Here is a 17,468-nt window from a genome sequence, read left to right as displayed (position 1 = left end):
AAATCAGACTGAGATGTGAGAATACATATCTCGATCTCTATAAGCAGAAAGATAAGTGCTTTTTGCAGGGAGACTTTTGGAGTCGTGAATCTGCAGGGAGATATCAGAAGATAAACAGAAGGGGATTGGAGCCTCCATAAGCCAGCTCCTGGAGAGTGATAACATCAGAAGGCAAAATCAGAACCCTTAGAAATCTGCTCTAGGGGAGACATCCCTCTCTAAAAGGGGCTCTGGAAATGAAAAGGCAGAATTGTACGTAGAGCATTGTGGTCTTGGGATACAAGGAGCCACAGAATGAAAGGGGCTTCCTGAACCAGTAGGGTCGCTGAGCAGTGGATCCAGGAAGCAGGTTATGGTCAGAGAGCCCAGGAGAGGACTCTCAGCTCAGATCACCATAAATTGGAAGCAGGGCTGATAGATAACTGCTCTTCTCTTGGGCAGCCTCAGAAAATCTGGAACCTGCACCTGCAACTGGGCAAAAACTCCCAGAGCAGTAGCATCCTGGAAAGGGCTTTAGAGCAGCGCCCAGACAGGATCCAGGAGCTTCAAGAGCATGCCAGAGCCCATGGCTGCTCCCGGTGTTAGAATCCCAAAGGGCAGTGGCACTTCTGGGCTCCTGAGGCTTCTTCGGAGACAGTCGCTCTGGGCACTCACCAGTGTCAGCAGCACGTACCAAAGTGGAGACTGTTTGTCCTGGAGGGTTTATTAAAGGGCAGACTGTGAATTGTCTGCTCTGGGCCAGAAGTTTGGCTGCAGCTGGGTCATGATATTGCCTCCCTTCTTAATCAGAACCCGGACAGAACCTCGAAAAACCTCTATCCAATGGGCATACCTTTTTCTTTTGATGGGGACTTTGTTACAAGCCGCATTTTGAAATCACTTTTAGTTGTGACTATAATTTTGTCTGTAACTCTCTCATACCATCCATGTGAGCTCATGAACAGTTTGTTTTCCCTGTTTTGTTTTTTTTTTAAGATTTTATTTATTTATTTGATAGAAATACAGCAAGACAGGGAACACAAGCAGGGGAAGGGGGAGAGGGAGAAGCAGGCTTCTGGTGAGGAGGGAGCCCGATGCAGGACTCGATCCCAGCACCCTGAGACCACGACCTGAGCTGAAGGCAGATGCTTAATGGCTGAGCTACCAAGGCGCCCCTGATTTCCCTGTTTTTTGAACTTATGTAGAGGGATTGATTTCTTTCTAACTTGCATTTTTTCCTCAGCACTTTGTGTGGAAAACATTGTTTCAATTTGTTTTTCTACAGTTTTGTTCATATTGTAAAGTACTCTTTTGCATGAGCAGGCCACGGTTTACACATTTTACTGCTGAAGGGCATTTGGATTTGTCTGGGGTTTGGCTAATATGAATGATGCTGCTCTGGAGTGTTCTTACATGCATGACTTGGAGCGCATACTCAAGCCCTGTCCTGATAATACTGGATCTAGGACGTGAGTCTGGGTCTGCATCACTAGATAATGCCTCACTATTACCAAAGTGATTTGAGCAAGTAGACTGGTAGCTGTGAGCTTGACCTGGGAGGCAAGGTGTTAATTGCATTAATAATTAATTAACAATTATTTAAGTGCTTGCTTCTCTCTTCAGAACTCACAGAGTGTAGTGTCTTCTCTAGTTGCCCTAAAACTATCAGGATGGCCTCTAACTGGTATGGGAATAAATGAGAAAATTCAAATGTAAGAATGCTTTTAGTGGGAAGTAGTTTATCTCTTTAAGCTGAACATGATAAATGAAGATAGAACTTACAGATCCAGGAGAAACAGCCACAATGCACCCAACAGCTTCCTTCCATTTTTCTGTAGTGATGATTTTAACTAGCCTCAAAAAGTCAAAATGATTTGGAACTTAAATGCAAAGACTAATTTAAGAAAGATAATTCTTTATTGTTTGAGTACCTCATGAAAACCTGATGGTTATTAAGGAGGGCACGTGTTGTGATGAGCACTGGGTGTTATATGCAACTAATGGATCATTGAAAACTACACCAAAAAGTAATGGTGTAATGGTTTCACTTATTTGTGGAGCATAACAAATAGCATGGAGGACAAGGGGAGATGGAGAGGAGAAGGGAATTGGGGGAAATTGAAAGGGGAGGTGAACCACGAGAGACCGTGGACTCTGAAAAACAGTCTGAGGGGTTTAAAGGGGCAAGGGGTGAAAGGTTGGGGGTACCAGGTGGTGGGTATTAGAGAGGGCACGGATTGCATGGAGCACTGGGTGTGGTGCAAAAACAATGAACACCATTATGCTGAAAAGAAATAAAAATTTAAAAAAAAAGTAATGGTGTACTATATGTTGGCTAATTGAGCATAATTAAAAAAAAAAAAACTTATCCATATCAACTGGTCAGTGTTCTAGGCTATATGGGATTTTGTTTTCCCTTAGCTGTATGAGAAGTCTGGTAGAATCTGGTTGCCTTCCTTTATACTCATGGTAAAGATCAGAATGTGCCTAATTATTAGCTCTGTGATCCACATGTTGGTTATGAATGAAGTTAAGAATTCATTCACATATTTACGTTTAAAATTAAGTAACTGAGGGGACTCTTGTCTATTTACATGTAAAATTTGGGCATTTGTGAGGAAAAAAATCTTAGGTGTTTTGTAACACATCTGGGACATTTACAGATGAGACTACAGTAGCTGGGGAGTTCTCAGGAGCTACTTGTCCTCTGTGAAATATATGAAATGACAAAAGGGACAGATGAGGTCTCCTCTGACATTGTCCTTGATCTTCATTCTCCCTGAGGACGGCCATCTCTGGACAGCTCAGTGACAGGGGCTCATTAGCAGTGTGGGGCATCTGCTCCCCAGAGACATCGGCCAGGGAAACACATTTGGTTTTCGGTGCCAGCCCAGCCACAGCTGAGTGTCACAGCATCCTCTCCTGTGCTCATAAGGGACTCCCTGTCATACAGGCAGGTCATTGAGAGAGTTTGCAATTGCCTTAGTCTCCTACCTCCTAGAGGCAAAGTGCAGATCTCTGTTCACCTAAAGATACATGAAGTTATCATGAGAAAACATCCTTCTGCTTAGGAAAAGTTTATGGATAAGCCAAGCTTTATGGATAAGCCAGTCAACTGGATAAGCCAGTCAACCTTTGTGTTTATTCTGTACAAGTGATCCTGCATGTCCAAGTGCCAATGCGTAGTACTGTATTTAGGCAGTAATTTGGAAAGGAGGTCAGGAAATAGCTTTGAACTTATGGAGAGGGTGAACAGAGGTGAGTGAAATGGAACTTGGTTTATGTGTTGCTTTAGGAATTGGAAGTTAGTTTCTTTTCAGTTGCAATTGTAAAAGCTGTATTGGTTTGCATATATGCTCCACTGTCTAAAGAAACAGACTGTGGAGTTTCCCCAAATATAAGAACTAAATTTAATTGGTCATTATAGACTCCACTGAGTCATTCCCAGATATTTCATTCTACTGTAGTACATTCATTACACCTGCGTATGTGCATGTGGAAAGTACTTTAAATATGCATATTTAGCATTAATAAAATATGGCCTTCAGTAGCAGAATAAAACAATATGCATATGTGTAAAAGTATTAGACTCCATGCTTCTGTGCTTTCCCATTGGTCCTCATTGTCTGTGAAATTAGATAATGTTTGTTTTCTATGCTTAATACTCATTCTCACTATCATTTCTAAACCTTCATTTTCTCCTTTATGCGTTCCCAAACTATCTAAAATATTATGGAATTTTAAATATGCTATGATATAAATCCAACAGGGAGTTCCATTTTGTGGATATTGTGTCAGTGCCTCTCTCCTTGGACACCAGGTTCCATCCTTCTATCCTTGCACAGGATCGTGAATGGACTCTGTGTGAATGCTGTTGGGTCTCTGCTCCGATGCTCTTTACCTGGCTGCTGCTCTGATCCTAACCCTATCTGTTGGGAATATGGGCTGCCAGGTGTACAGTCATTCCCTTCTTCAGAGATTTGCCCTCAGCTGAAAGGGATCCACTTTGCAGGGGGTCTCAGGAACACACTTGGGGCAGCTCACAGCCAGGGATAGACTCATGGGAGAGACAAAAGGCAGGACTAAGTCTGATGCAATTCATGCTCCAGAGCTGTGCTGTCCAATACTGGAGTACGTAGCCACAGGAAGTCATTTAAATTTAAATTAATAAAAATTAAATAGAATACAAAATTATGTTTCTCAATGAGGCCATTTAAATGCTCAGGTAGTGACATGGGGATAGTGGCTATTGCATTAGACAGCGAGGGCTGAGTATTTCCACCAGCACAGATGCATACTTGTATGGGAGACTTGTGTCCAGCTTCTTATGGGATCAGGCACATGCCATCTTCCACCTGAGACCACATCCTTGCTTAGCAGCATTCTCTGCTCTGTTTTGCTTCCCTCATCCCCTTTATCCTGAGAGCACACCCTGAACAAACCACGTGCAGTGGAAATCCTACCTGATCCCCTTCTCCCATGGAACCTGGTGGAAAGCACCGTCCGGTTCGTGAGACCTGTCATTTCCAGGGTTGTGAAAGCTGTCTTCCCCCTCACTAGCTCATCCTGCATTACCCTTGGGGGCCTGTTGTAGAATATGTGGGGTCATCTCAGACCTAGGGGACAGAGTTTTATTAAAGTAATAGTCTGTCATTCCTGCCACTGCCAGCACTGTTTCAAGATTCATTCAGGAAGTGGATAGGGCAGGGTTTGTATGTCAATTATGTTGGTGACTGTTAAATATTTGAAATATCTTCCATACAGACATTATCTTGAGATCTTTGGTCTTTAAAATGTGTAGTTTACATACTGAGTATGTTGTTTTATGGAAACTTGTGTTATTCACTAAAATTAAGAGACTTACATGTCAGCATTGAATACTTACAGTAATGGCTCTATCAGCTCCTGTGTGCCGGTACTAAATATTTAACCTCTTTAATTTTTATCTGTTCTTTTAATTATTGTTGTAAAATTATATTTTTATGAGATGTCACTTCCCAATATATTCTTTTTTTAGGGTAATTATTACATAGAAATCCATATTTTTGTGGAATATATTTATTTTTTATTTTACCTAACAACATTTTTTCTCTCTATATATATATAACCTGTGCTTTTTTCAAGTATTAATTTTGTATGCAAATTCTGTATCCAAAGTAATAAGTTATCTGTGATTTATGGGTGGGTTTGTAACTGGATTTTCTCTAATATATCATATCATAATAATTAGTAGGCACAGCATTCTTTGCTCCCATACGTAGGATGGATGTTTCCTTATTCTATTAAGAATTATTATTCCTTAATTATTCCTATTTTCTAGTCAGTGTAATTTCATGTTTTGTCTAAGAGGAATCAGTGTCTCTTGCTACATTCAGTTATTTGATGCTTACCTAATATAGATGTTCTTAGTCTAATTACAAAATTCTCAGAAGGAGATTAAATGAAAAATCTCATTAATCTTAGTCAAAACATACCCTTTCTCTTGGAAGACTGTGTGCACACAGCTTTCAGATGGGTGGGTGCCCGGAATGGGAGGATGAAGGGGACAAAGTGACCCAGGAGAACATGTTCTTGAAAATTGTTGGTAGAATAAAATGCACTGCCTGATATTTCCTATATCCATTATTATTAGAGAATAATAATTTTCATAGATATAATGAGAAAAAAATGAAAGTAAGACGGTGGACTATGACATGAGTATTCTAGTTCCCTCCCAGCACACTCTCCAGCAAGGCGCTAGAAGCAATTGTAACATTCAGAGACAGTCACATTCCTTTTTGTCTTTTGGTGGGTGTCTGTTTTGCTTGAAATTCTATTTTTCAACTTACAATCATATTCATTTTCATACTGGTGAGATAGGTAGTCATTCAGCATTCCTATATATAATTTTTTAAAAAATTGTTTTAATTTAAGTTCAATTAATTAACATATTCTATATTATTGGTTTCAGACATAGAGATCAGTGAGACATGAGTCTTATACAATACCCAGTGCTCATTACATCACGTGCCCTCCTTAATGTCCAGCAACCCCCAGTTTGTTTCCTATGATTAAGAGTCTCCTATGGTTTGTCTCCCCCTGTGGTTCATCTTGTTTTTTTTTTCCTCTCTTCCCGGATCCTCTATTTTGTTTCTTAAATTCCACATGAGTGAAATCATATGATTGTCTTTCTCTGGCTGACTTACTTCATTTAGCATAACACCCTCTAGTTCCATCCACATCATTGCAAGATTTCATTTTTTGATGACCGAATAATATTCCATTATATATGAATGGTATATATACGTGTGTGTGTGTGTATATATATATGTATATATATAAAATTTATATATAAAATGGTATATATACGTGTATATATATAAAATGGTATATATACGTGTGTGTATATATATATATTTATATATATTATATATATATATTTATTTATATATATACACACATATATACCTCTTTTTTATCCATGCATCTGTTGATGGACATCTGGCTCTTTCCGTAGTTTGGCTATTGTGGACATTGCTGCTATAAACATTTGGGTGCACATGCCCCTTCGGATCACTGCATCTTTTCCTTTGGGGTAAATAACCAGTAGTGCGATTGCTGGGTCCTAGGGTAGCTCTATTTTTAACTTCTTGAGGAACCTCCATACTGCTCTCCAAAATGGATGTACTAACTTTCATTCTCACCAACAGTGTTAGAGGGTTCCCCTTTTTCTGCATCCTCACCAACATTTATTATTTCCTGACTTGTTCATTTTAGCTGTTCTGACTTTTGTGAGGTGGTAATAATACATACATATATAATCTTATAAATCAGCAAATCATTTGCAGAAGTTTATTTTACCATGGTTTTATCTTTTCTAACCTTCTTCTTATTCCTAATTGATATGATAATAAAATATATTATATTCTAATGATACATGATGGCATTGGTTTTTCTCTTGATTGAGTTAGCATTTATTTCTGCCTTCTTTCACTTTGGTGAGTGCTTCCTTTCTTAGGCACATTTATTTTTAATTTTTGTTTTTTAAAAAGATCTTATTTATATTTTTGAGAGAGAGTGAAAGAGAGTACATGGGGAGGGGGGTGCAGAGGGAGAGGAAGAAACGGACTCCCCACTGAGTAGGGAGCCCAACATGGGGCCTGATCCCAGGACCCTGACTGAGATCATGGCCTGAGTTGAAGGCAGACGCTGAACAAAATGAGCCACCCAGGTGCCTCTCTTAGACACATTTTAAAATGTCAGCAATTTATTTCAGTTAAGTGTTTTTGCATGTGTGTAGGAGGCTAAACCATGGTTTATTTTTTTGCTCTTACCTGATGTGAGACAGGACATATACCCTGTTATACACATTTAGACAGTCTCAAATACTTTTTTTTTTTTTTTATTTGACAGAGAGAGATCACAAGTAGACAGAGAGGCAGGCAGAGAGAGAAATAGAGGGAAGCAGGCTTCCTGCTGAGCAGAGAGCCTGATGCGGGACTCGATCCCTAGATCCTGAGATCATGACGTGAGCAGAAGGCAGCAGCTTAACCCACTGAGCCACCCAGGAGCCCTCAAATACTTTTATATATGAATTCTATTAAGAAATTTTTTGTGTATAGACTTTCTGATGTGGATATCACTGAATACATCTGTATAGAAAATCAAAGGAAGTATAAAATAGTGTGAAATACTACATTCTCTATTTGGATTTTATGGACACTTAGTTTATGCCAGTTTTGTACCAGTTTCTTTCACACATCAGCGGATCCAAAATCAAATCCAATTCTGATTTTTAAAGTCTTGGAAGAATTAAAAATGTAGTGTATTTGAATGCCATTGAATACCATTTGAATAGGATAGAGCTAGAATACTCATTTTTGGATGCCTTTTTGGTTGGTATAGAACTATGCATCAGTACTAAGCAGCTGGATGAAAATGGTCATCAGTCTCACCTTACAGCTGACCATATGTTGGGTCCAGTGTCACTAACCTTTTAAGAGAGCTTCCAGAAAGGGGATTATTAGCCTAACGTCGATGGATGTCAAAGATTTTGTATAATACCAAAATATCCCTTTATTTATGCCTTTCCTTATACTAATTTAAGGATTCCTTTATAGTACTTTGACCGTTCTTTGCTTTGAGAATGTACCCATCTTTATCTCTACTCTATTACCTATGTAATTGTTATATCATAGGGAGTGATGTGAAGCATACACTTTGTTCATAGATCACACAATTGGATAACTCTTGAAAATGTTTATTCTGATTAGAATGTTGAGAGGGTATATCCCCAACTTTCAGGAATTTTAAAACAACTCTACTTGATAATGTGAGAAATAGATATCTGCAGAAGGAAGAGCAAAGTGTTGGCTACTATATTGGTAAAAACTACATCAATATAAATGAGTACACCATTTATTCAAATAATTGCTGATAAAATCCCATGACCCTGTCTTATAAGATGATAGATCCATACCCTAACTCCACCCCCCACCAACTGTTTAATTTTTTGAAGACTTCTTTAAAAAATGCTAAATGCTTGATCCTGACAGGAAACATGTGCTAACAGAGGATGGAACAGAAGAATGGCAGCTCTTTCACGGGGTTTATCCTGCTGGGGTTCTCTGACCGGCCTCAACTGGAGCTAGTCCTCTTTGTGGTTCTCCTCATCTTCTACCTGTTCACTCTGCTGGGAAACACCACCACCTTGTCCCACCTCGACTCACATCTTCAGACTCCCATGTACTTTTTCCTCTCCAACCTAAGCTTCCTGGACCTGTGTTACACAACAAGCACTGTCCCTCAGCTCCTGGTTCATCTCAGGAGAGCAGACAAGTCTATCTCCTTTGGTGGCTGTGTGACTCAACTTTTCATCTCTCTAGGGTTGGGGTCCACGGAATGCATTCTCTTAGGGGTCATGGCGTTTGACCGCTATGCAGCCATCTGCAAGCCCCTGCAGTACACCGTGATCATGCACCCCCGTCTCTGTGCCCTCATGGCTTCTGCGTCATGGTTCATTGGTTTTGCCAACTCTTCACTGGAGACAGTGCTCACATTCCTTTTACCACTTTGCGGGAGAAATAAAATAGACCACTTCTTTTGTGAGGTCCCCCCACTGCTCAAGCTTGCCTGTGTAGACACCACTGTGAATGAGTCTGTACTCTTCTTTGTAGGTGTGGTCATTCTCCTCATACCTGTGACATTAATCACAGTCTCCTATGGTCGGATTGTTAGGGCAGTCTTAAGAATAAAGTCATCTGCAGGGCAGAGGAAAGCGTTTGGCACATGTGGGTCCCACATCATAGTGGTCTCCCTGTTCTATGGCACGGCCATCTATGCTTACCTCCAGCCCAGCAACAACTACTCCCAGGATCAGGGCAAGTTTGTTGCTCTGTTCTACACCATCATCACCCCCATGGTCAACCCCATCATATATACACTGCGGAACAAGGATGTGACGGGGGCAATGAAGAAGGTGCTTTGCAGGGGCCAGGACTCCAGATGACTGAGCAGGGAAGACCCTTTGATGGAGTACTTTGAATGCTAGAGCTTTTAAGATAATTTTCCCCTTTCCCTGTCATCCAAAATTTCTTCTGACAACTGTTCTGTGGGAATTTCCTTACCTGATGCTTTTATGTAAGTCAGTGATCAAAATCTAAGTCCATGGATTCATGCAGCCTCCAGAGATATGACCTAGTGTCCTAGAGCATCTGCATCATAGTATTATTTTTTAAAACTCTGCAGTTTTTTTAAGAGCCCTTCCCAATCATTTGGGAACACTATTCCATTTCTACTTGCAAGAAGACATTCAAACACATACTATATAGGCATAGGGAAGACAGGAACCAATGCAACACTACAGGAAATATTAGCCTTTTAGCATTTTCTGGCAATTGTTGGGGGCCATTTCACTTACTCTCATATTTTGTGATCATGACTCCTATTGGGAGACCCATGACTGTATCACAGTGTTTTCACAGAAGGAGGTGGGCAACTGTGAAACAAAATTTCAGCTCAAAGAAAACCCTTCTAACATCAATCCTGATAAATCCATTTGGATATCAGGACCTGGTGTGATGTCTCCAGTTTGACAGTGGTTTTATGTAGACTTTGTCACAAGAGGGGGAGGATATGATGCATATCTGCCAGTGACAATGGGAGCATCAGCTGGTAATACTCTGGAGAGTACTTATGTGTAATAAGAAGCATCCATGTAAGTAAACAAGTTGGTTATGTAGCTTGTGAGCCATCCTGTTCATTAAAAATGACTTTCTTTTTTAAAGTTTTTTTTAATAATTTTTAAATTTTTTAATAAACATATAATGTATTATTAGCCCCTAGGGGTACAGGTCTGTGATTTGCCAGGTTTATACACTTCACAGCACTCACCATAGCACAGATCTTCCCCAATGTCCATAACCCACCACCCTCTCCCTAACCCCCTACCCCTGGCAACCCTCAGTTTGTTTTGTGAGATTAAGAGTCTCTTATGGTTTATCTCCCTCCCGATCCTATTGTGTTTCATTTATTCTTTTCCTACCCCTCAAGCCCCCCACGTTGAATCTCCACTTCCTCATATCAGGAAGATCATATGATAGTTATCTTTCTCCAATTGACTTATTTTGCTAAGCATAATACCCTCTAGTTCCATCCACATTGTTGCAAATGGCAAGATTGCCTTTCTTTTGATGGCTGTATAGTATTCCTATATATATATGTGTGTATATATATATGTGTGTATATGTGTATATATACACACATATATATATACACACACATATGTGTATATATATATGTATATGTATATATACACATACACACCACATCTTCTTTATCCATTCATCTGTTGATGAACATCTAGGTTCTTTCCATAGTTTGGCTATTGTGGACATTGCTGCTATAAACATTCGGTGCACATGCCCCTTCGGATCACTACGTTTGTATCTTTAGGGTAAATACCCAGTTGTGCGATTGCTGGGTCATAGGGTAGCTCTACTTTCAACTTTTTGAGGAACCTCCATGCTGTTTTCCAGAGTGGTTGCACCAGCTTGCATTCCCACCAGCAGTGTAGGAGGGTTCCCCTTTCTCCGCATCCTCGCCAGTATCTGTCCTTTCCTGACTTGTTAATTTTAGCCATTCTGACTGGTGTGAAATGGTATCTCATTGTGGTTTTGATTTGTATTTCCCTAATGCTGAGTGACATGGAGCACTTTTTCATGTGTCTGTTGGCCATTTAGCTGTCTTCTTTGGAGAAATGCCTGTTCATGTCCTCTGCCCATTTCTTGATTGGATTATTTGTTCTTTGGGTATTGAGTTTGATAAGTTCTTTATAGATTTTGGATAAAAATGACTTTTGAAGACATTATCATATCTGAACAGTACATGACTTAAGTTCTATTTTATATTCTAACCATTTTAGCTAGTAATGCAGCAAAAATTTCAAGGGGTAAAATCCACTTAGATACTGTCTTCATAATATTTTATAAATCCTTTGATGAGGCATCAACTAATCATGGCTTCAATATCTCACATCTGCCAAAGAACCCACATAATTTGAATGCAGCGACATATTTTTTTTAAAGATTTTATTTATTTATTTGAGAGAGAATGAGTGAGAGAGAACATGAGAGAGGAGAAGGTCAGAGGGAGAAGCAGACTCCCCAAGGAGCTGGGAGGCCGATGCGGGACTCGATCCTGGAAGTCCAGGATCATGACCTGAGCCAAAGGCAGCTGCTCAACCAACTGAGCCACCCAGGCACCCCCAGAGCGACATATTTTAAAAAATGGGAAATGACCTTATTTCATAAGAGATCTCATTTCCTGTGCTTACCAGATTCACCAGGAGAAAATTTAAGGGAAAAAATAAGATGCATATTACTTATTAAATATCTTCATGTATCTAAGCTTCAAAATAGCCATCTCAGCATGAACTGTCATATAATTCTAAGTTAGGAGTAATGAATATAAACATCCAGAACAATTGAACCAGACATTCTAGCCCGTAGATCTTACCTCAAGCTGTTTGCACGTTAATGTGTTTTGGGATATGGATTTGGGTTTTTGCATGTATATATTGTCATAAGCAGCCTATTTTCCCATGGAGGTTTGGAGCTTTGACAATGCCATCGTCATAGAAATGTTTCTGATTTTTGAAAGGTTTTTCCAACATGCTACACTGTAGCCCAGTACAGGTGGCTGTGTTTCTGTCTTGGGCAGGACACCTACACATAACAACTCTACTATTCCCTATCCTGATAGCTAACGGGCATCCCCAGGGCCTTGAACCCCTGAGCTGGCCATGCTCATGCCAAGTGATCTTGCTGCATTTGGAGGCTGGAAATGACAGCCAGGGGAGATCATGTACACAGTCAGTTTCGCTCTGTATCACTAAAAGCATCACAGTATTCTTACTTGAAATCAACACTTAGGATATATCTTGACACCATAGTGATGCTTCATGTATATCAGTAGGAAAACAGTTCTGTATACTGTTTATCCCCGACGGTGACAAATTTCCTGCTTTCTGTTTTGTTTCAACCACATCCTGACAGTTATATCCAAATAGTCACTGTAAAGTCCATCAAATGAACTCTCTTTGGTGCAAATCCCCTCGACGTCTCATGAAAGCACACAGCCTATTGTTCTGGATGAGCAACTACTTTTTTGCTCTTAAGGAGACACAGAACCCTGGGGGCAAAACAGATTCATTTGCTTTAAGTGAATATTTGGGTTTTTTTTTCTGTGTGTGTGTGTGTGTGTGTGTGTGTGTGTGTGTGTGTGTTGTTAGTCACCATACAGTACATCATTAGTTCTTGGTGTCATGTTCCATGATTCATTGTTTGAGTATATCAACCATGCTCCATGCATCCATACCCTCCTTAATACCCATCACCAGGCTCACCAACCCCCAACTCCCTCCCTTCTAAAACCCTCCTTTTGTTACCCAGAGTCCATAATCTGTCATGGTTCATCTCCCACTCCAATTCCCCCTCCCCCCACTTTTCCTTTTCTTCTCCTAATGTCCCCCATGGTATTCCTTATGTTCCACAAGTAAGTGAAACCATATGATAATTAACTTTCTCTGCTTGACTTATTTCACTCAGCATAATCTCCTCCAGTCCCATCCATGCTGATGTAAAAGTTGGGTATTCATCCTTTCTGATAGCTGTGTAATATTCCATTGTATATATGGACCATATCTTATTTATCCATTCATCTGTTGAAGGGCATCTTGGCTCTTCCCACATTTTGGCGATTGTGGACATTGCTGCTATGAACATTGGGGTACATATGGCCCTTCTTTTCACTACATCTGTATCTTTGGGGTAAATACCCAGTGGTGCAATTGCTAGTCATAATGTAGCTCTATTTTTAATTTTTTGAGGAAACTACACACTGTTTTTCATAGTGGCTGTGCCAATTTGTGTTCCCACCAACAGTGTGAGACGGTTCCCCTTTCTCCACAACTTCTCCAACATTTGTTGTTTCTTGCCTTGTCAACTTTTGTCATTCTAACTGGTGTAAGGCGGTATCTCAATGTGGTTTTCATTTGAATTTCCATGATGGCTAATGGTGATGACTTTTTATGTGTCTGTTAGGCATTTGTATGTCTTCTTTGGAGATGTGTCTGCTCATGTCTTTTGCCCATTTCTTGACCTGATTATCTGTGTTTTGGTTGTTGAGTTTGAGGAGTTCTTTACAGATATTGGATATCAACCCTTTGTCTGTAGTGTCATTTGCAAATATTTGAATGGCATTTGGACACTTATGTTACATGGGAATAATTACAGATAATAAAGGTCTCTGGGATCCATGCTGAAATAAAAAGGAAACTACTTAAGAGTCCAAACACAAGTTCAGGATTGTTCCATAATGTTTTTCTAATGTTAGGAATCTGCTCCCCATGGTGTCCATGCCTTGTCTGTAACAGACTCCAAGGTTGTGTAAATCACCAATATTATTTGGACTGTTTCCTTCTGCGTGTTCACCAACAATTGTGGCATGGCTCTGGACTTGTACCTAAGGCTTGGCTAAATTATTTTATTCATCTGTGTTTAGCCTCTGGAGGTCAGGACGATCATGATGCTCTAGAGCAAGTCATGGATTCTTCCAGCTCTTCTGCTTCCTGAGGAATACAAGGCACACACCATTGGCTTAGGTAGTGATGGCAGAGACCCAGAATGTCAATCAGACTCACATGAAATGCAGTTTTTAACAGCAGATGATTCATTACCAGTTAGCGAAGGATACCAAGTAGCAGGAGTGCGTGCAGGAGGCCCCAGAGCCATCAGTCACAGCCTGGCAGACCCCTTCACTGCAACGGAAAGCATTTTTCTTCTCAAATGTGAGACAGAACTAGTGTGGTATGAGTCAGCACAGAGAAAGCTTGGGGGGATTCTCACATTATGTGTCCCTACCTTCATCACCCTGTCCTGGCTTTAGGACTGTCATTTGGTAGCATATCTGCAGTGTGTAGAGTGGAGGTTCTAAACAGACCCTCTGCATCATGCTGGAATCACTACTAGGTCAGAAATCACAGCACAGCCACCCCTGTCATCCCTGTCGCTCAGAGTCTGTGCATTTCAGTTACTGGTTGCCAGAGTTCTGCTCTGTCCAGGCTCAGTGAGGAGGGAGGAACAGGTTATAGGTCCCTTTGAGCTCTTTCCTTCGCAGGTGGCTTCTTTTCAGATGCTTGTCTTGTAATACAGGTGAGAAGTTCTTTCCTGGCTGTGGTATTGCAGCGTATTTCAGACCTGGTCTTGCAGACTCTGGTAACCACTGTGCATGGGATTGTGGTTTGCTGGGAAGGTGGGCTCTGTGTCAGTACAGAAACGAGTGCTGCTCAGAGGGTCAGAGGATGGGGTCCCTGAGATGGTCTAGGGACTGGACACTTGCTTTGGGGAGGGAGATGTTTTCCAGTTGTTTTGGAATTAAATGAATATGAGGCAGAGTTAACAGGAGAAAACCCCTGAAGTTTTATTACCTGCACATGGAGGCCCAATAATAAAATTGAGACCCAAAGAAATGATTAAGGCAGGCAGTTTTTATACCTTTTGTACAGAGAGAAGAAATGTGTGAGGAATTTATGGGAAAATGAAAAGAGGTGTTTGGGAGCTTTAGTTATGAAGAATTCCTTTTTATTTTTTTCTTTTTATTTATCTATTTATTATGTTCAGTTAGCCAACATATAGTACATCATTAGTTTTTGATGTTGTGTTCAACAATTCATTAGATGTGTGTAACACCCACTGCTCAACACATCACAAGGACTTTGGGCTAATAAAAAATTAGAAAGGTTTATTTCTACAGTTTTCTCAACTTTAAGGTCTCACCTATGATGATTAGGATGTCTTTTGCTTCTTAGTCCTGGTCAGGTGTCTTTCATATGGGAGATTTATTTCCTGCTTTCAGGGCACAGAGTGCAGTATGATGTTCTTGCACTTGCTGTTTCTCAAGTAGCTTCCATTCAAAATAATCACTATGTCATTGAAGTCCATTTTGGGCTGGCCAGTCCCGGACCCCTATATTTGCTTCATTTAAAAAGTTAATTTATTCTTTAACTTAAATTTTAGTTATTTAATATACAGTGCAATATTGGCTTCTATAGAACTCATTGATCACTTACATACAACACCTGGTACTCATTACAACAGGTGCCCTCCTTAATGCCCATCATCTATTTAGCCCATCCCCTACCCACCTCCCTTCATCATCCCTCAATTTGTTCTCTATTGTTAAAAGTCACTTAGCATAATACATTCCAGCTCCATTAATGTTGCAAATGACAAGATTTCTTTCCTTTGGTGGCTGAGGAACATCCCATTCCATATATATTCCACATCTTCTTTATCCATTCATCAGTCAATGGACATTTGGGCTTTCTCCATAGTTTGACTGTTCTTGATATTGCTGTTGATATTGTTGATAAACATTGGGGTGCATATAACCCTTCATGTCTGTATTTTTTTTTTTTTTTTGTATCCTTCAAGTAAATGCCTAGTAGTGCAATTGCTGGATTGGAGCATAGTTTTATTTTTAACTTTTTGAGGAACCTCCATACTGTTCCCTGGAATGGCCGCACCAGTTTGCATTCCCACCAATGGTGCTAGAGGGTTTGCCTTTCTCCACATCCTCGCCAACACCAGTTGTTTCCTGAGTTGTTGATTTTAGCCATTCTGACAGGTGTGAGGTGGTATCTCTTTGTGGTTTTTATTTTTATTTTCCTGATGATGAGTGATGTTGAGCATCTTTTCATGCATGTAATCCATCTGCAATGTTCTTTGGAAATGTGTCTGTTCACGTCTTCTGCCCATTTCTTAATTAGATTATTTGTTTTTTGGGTGTTGAGTTTGGTGAGTTCTTTATAGATTTTGGATATTAACCCTTTATCAGAGATGTCATTTGCAAATATCTCCTCCCAATCCATAGGTTGCCTTTTGGTTTTGTTGATTGTTTTCTTTGCTGTGCAGAAGCTTTTTATCTTGCTGAAGTCCCAGTAGTTCATTTTTGCTTTTGTTGCCTCTCTTCTGGTGACATGTCTAATAAGAAGTTGCTGCGGTTGAGGTCGAAGAGGTTTCTGTCTGTGTTCTCCTCTAGGACTTTTATGGTTTCCTGTTTCACATTTAGGTTTTTCATCCATGTTGAATTTATTTTTGTGTATGGGGTAAAAAAGTTGTCCAGTTTCATTCTTCTCAATGTGGCTGTCCAATTTTCTCAACACCATCTGTTGAAGAGACTTTTTTTTTTATTGGGTATATTTTCCTGCTTTGTTGAAGATTAGTTGACCACAGAGTTGAAGATCCATTTCTGGGTTCTCTATTCTATTCCATTGATTGTCTCTGTGTGCCAGTACCATACTGACTTAATGCCTGCGGCTTTGTAATATATGTTGAAATCCAGAATTGTGATGCCTCCAGTTTTATTTTTCTTTTTCAGAATTGCTTTGGCTATTTTGGGTCTTATTTGATTCCATACAAATTTTTTTAAATTTATTTTTTATTTTCAGCATAACAGTATTCATTATTTTTGCACCACACCCAGTGCTCCATGCAATCCGTACCCTCTATAATACCCACTACCTGGTACCCCGACCTCTCACCCCCCACCCCTTCAAAACCCTCAGATTGTTTTTCAGAGCCCATAGTCTCTCATGGTTCACCTCCCCTCCCAATTTCTCCAAACTCCCTTCTCCTCTCTATATCTCCATGTCCTCCATGCTATTTGTTATGATCCACAAATAAGTGAAACCATATGATAATTGACTCTCTCTGCTTGACTTATTTCACTCAGCAGAATCTCTTCCAGTCCCATCCATGTTGCTACAAAAGTTGGGTATTCATCCTTTCTGATGGAGGCATAATACCCCATAGTGTATATGGACCACATCTTCCTTATCCATTTGTCCGTTGAAAGGCATCTTGGTTCTTTCCACAGTTTGGCGACCGTGGCCATTGCTGCTATAAACATTGGGGTACAGATGGCCCTTCTTTTCACTACATCTGTATCTA

The 17,468-nt window shown here is 40.1% G+C and overlaps 1 pseudogene; it reads left to right on the top strand.

Annotated features, from left to right (window-relative positions):
* The first annotated feature begins 8,518 nt into the window (after nucleotides 1-8,518).
* Nucleotides 8,519-9,466, top strand: LOC132017700 (putative olfactory receptor 2B8; annotated as a pseudogene).
* Nucleotides 9,467-17,468: the final 8,002 nt, after the last annotated feature.

The sequence above is a fragment of the Mustela nigripes genome, chromosome 5 (genome assembly GCF_022355385.1).
Source record: "Mustela nigripes isolate SB6536 chromosome 5, MUSNIG.SB6536, whole genome shotgun sequence".
Classification (NCBI taxonomy): Eukaryota; Metazoa; Chordata; class Mammalia; order Carnivora; family Mustelidae; genus Mustela; species Mustela nigripes.
This window is presented reverse-complemented; position numbering and strand designations above follow the sequence as displayed.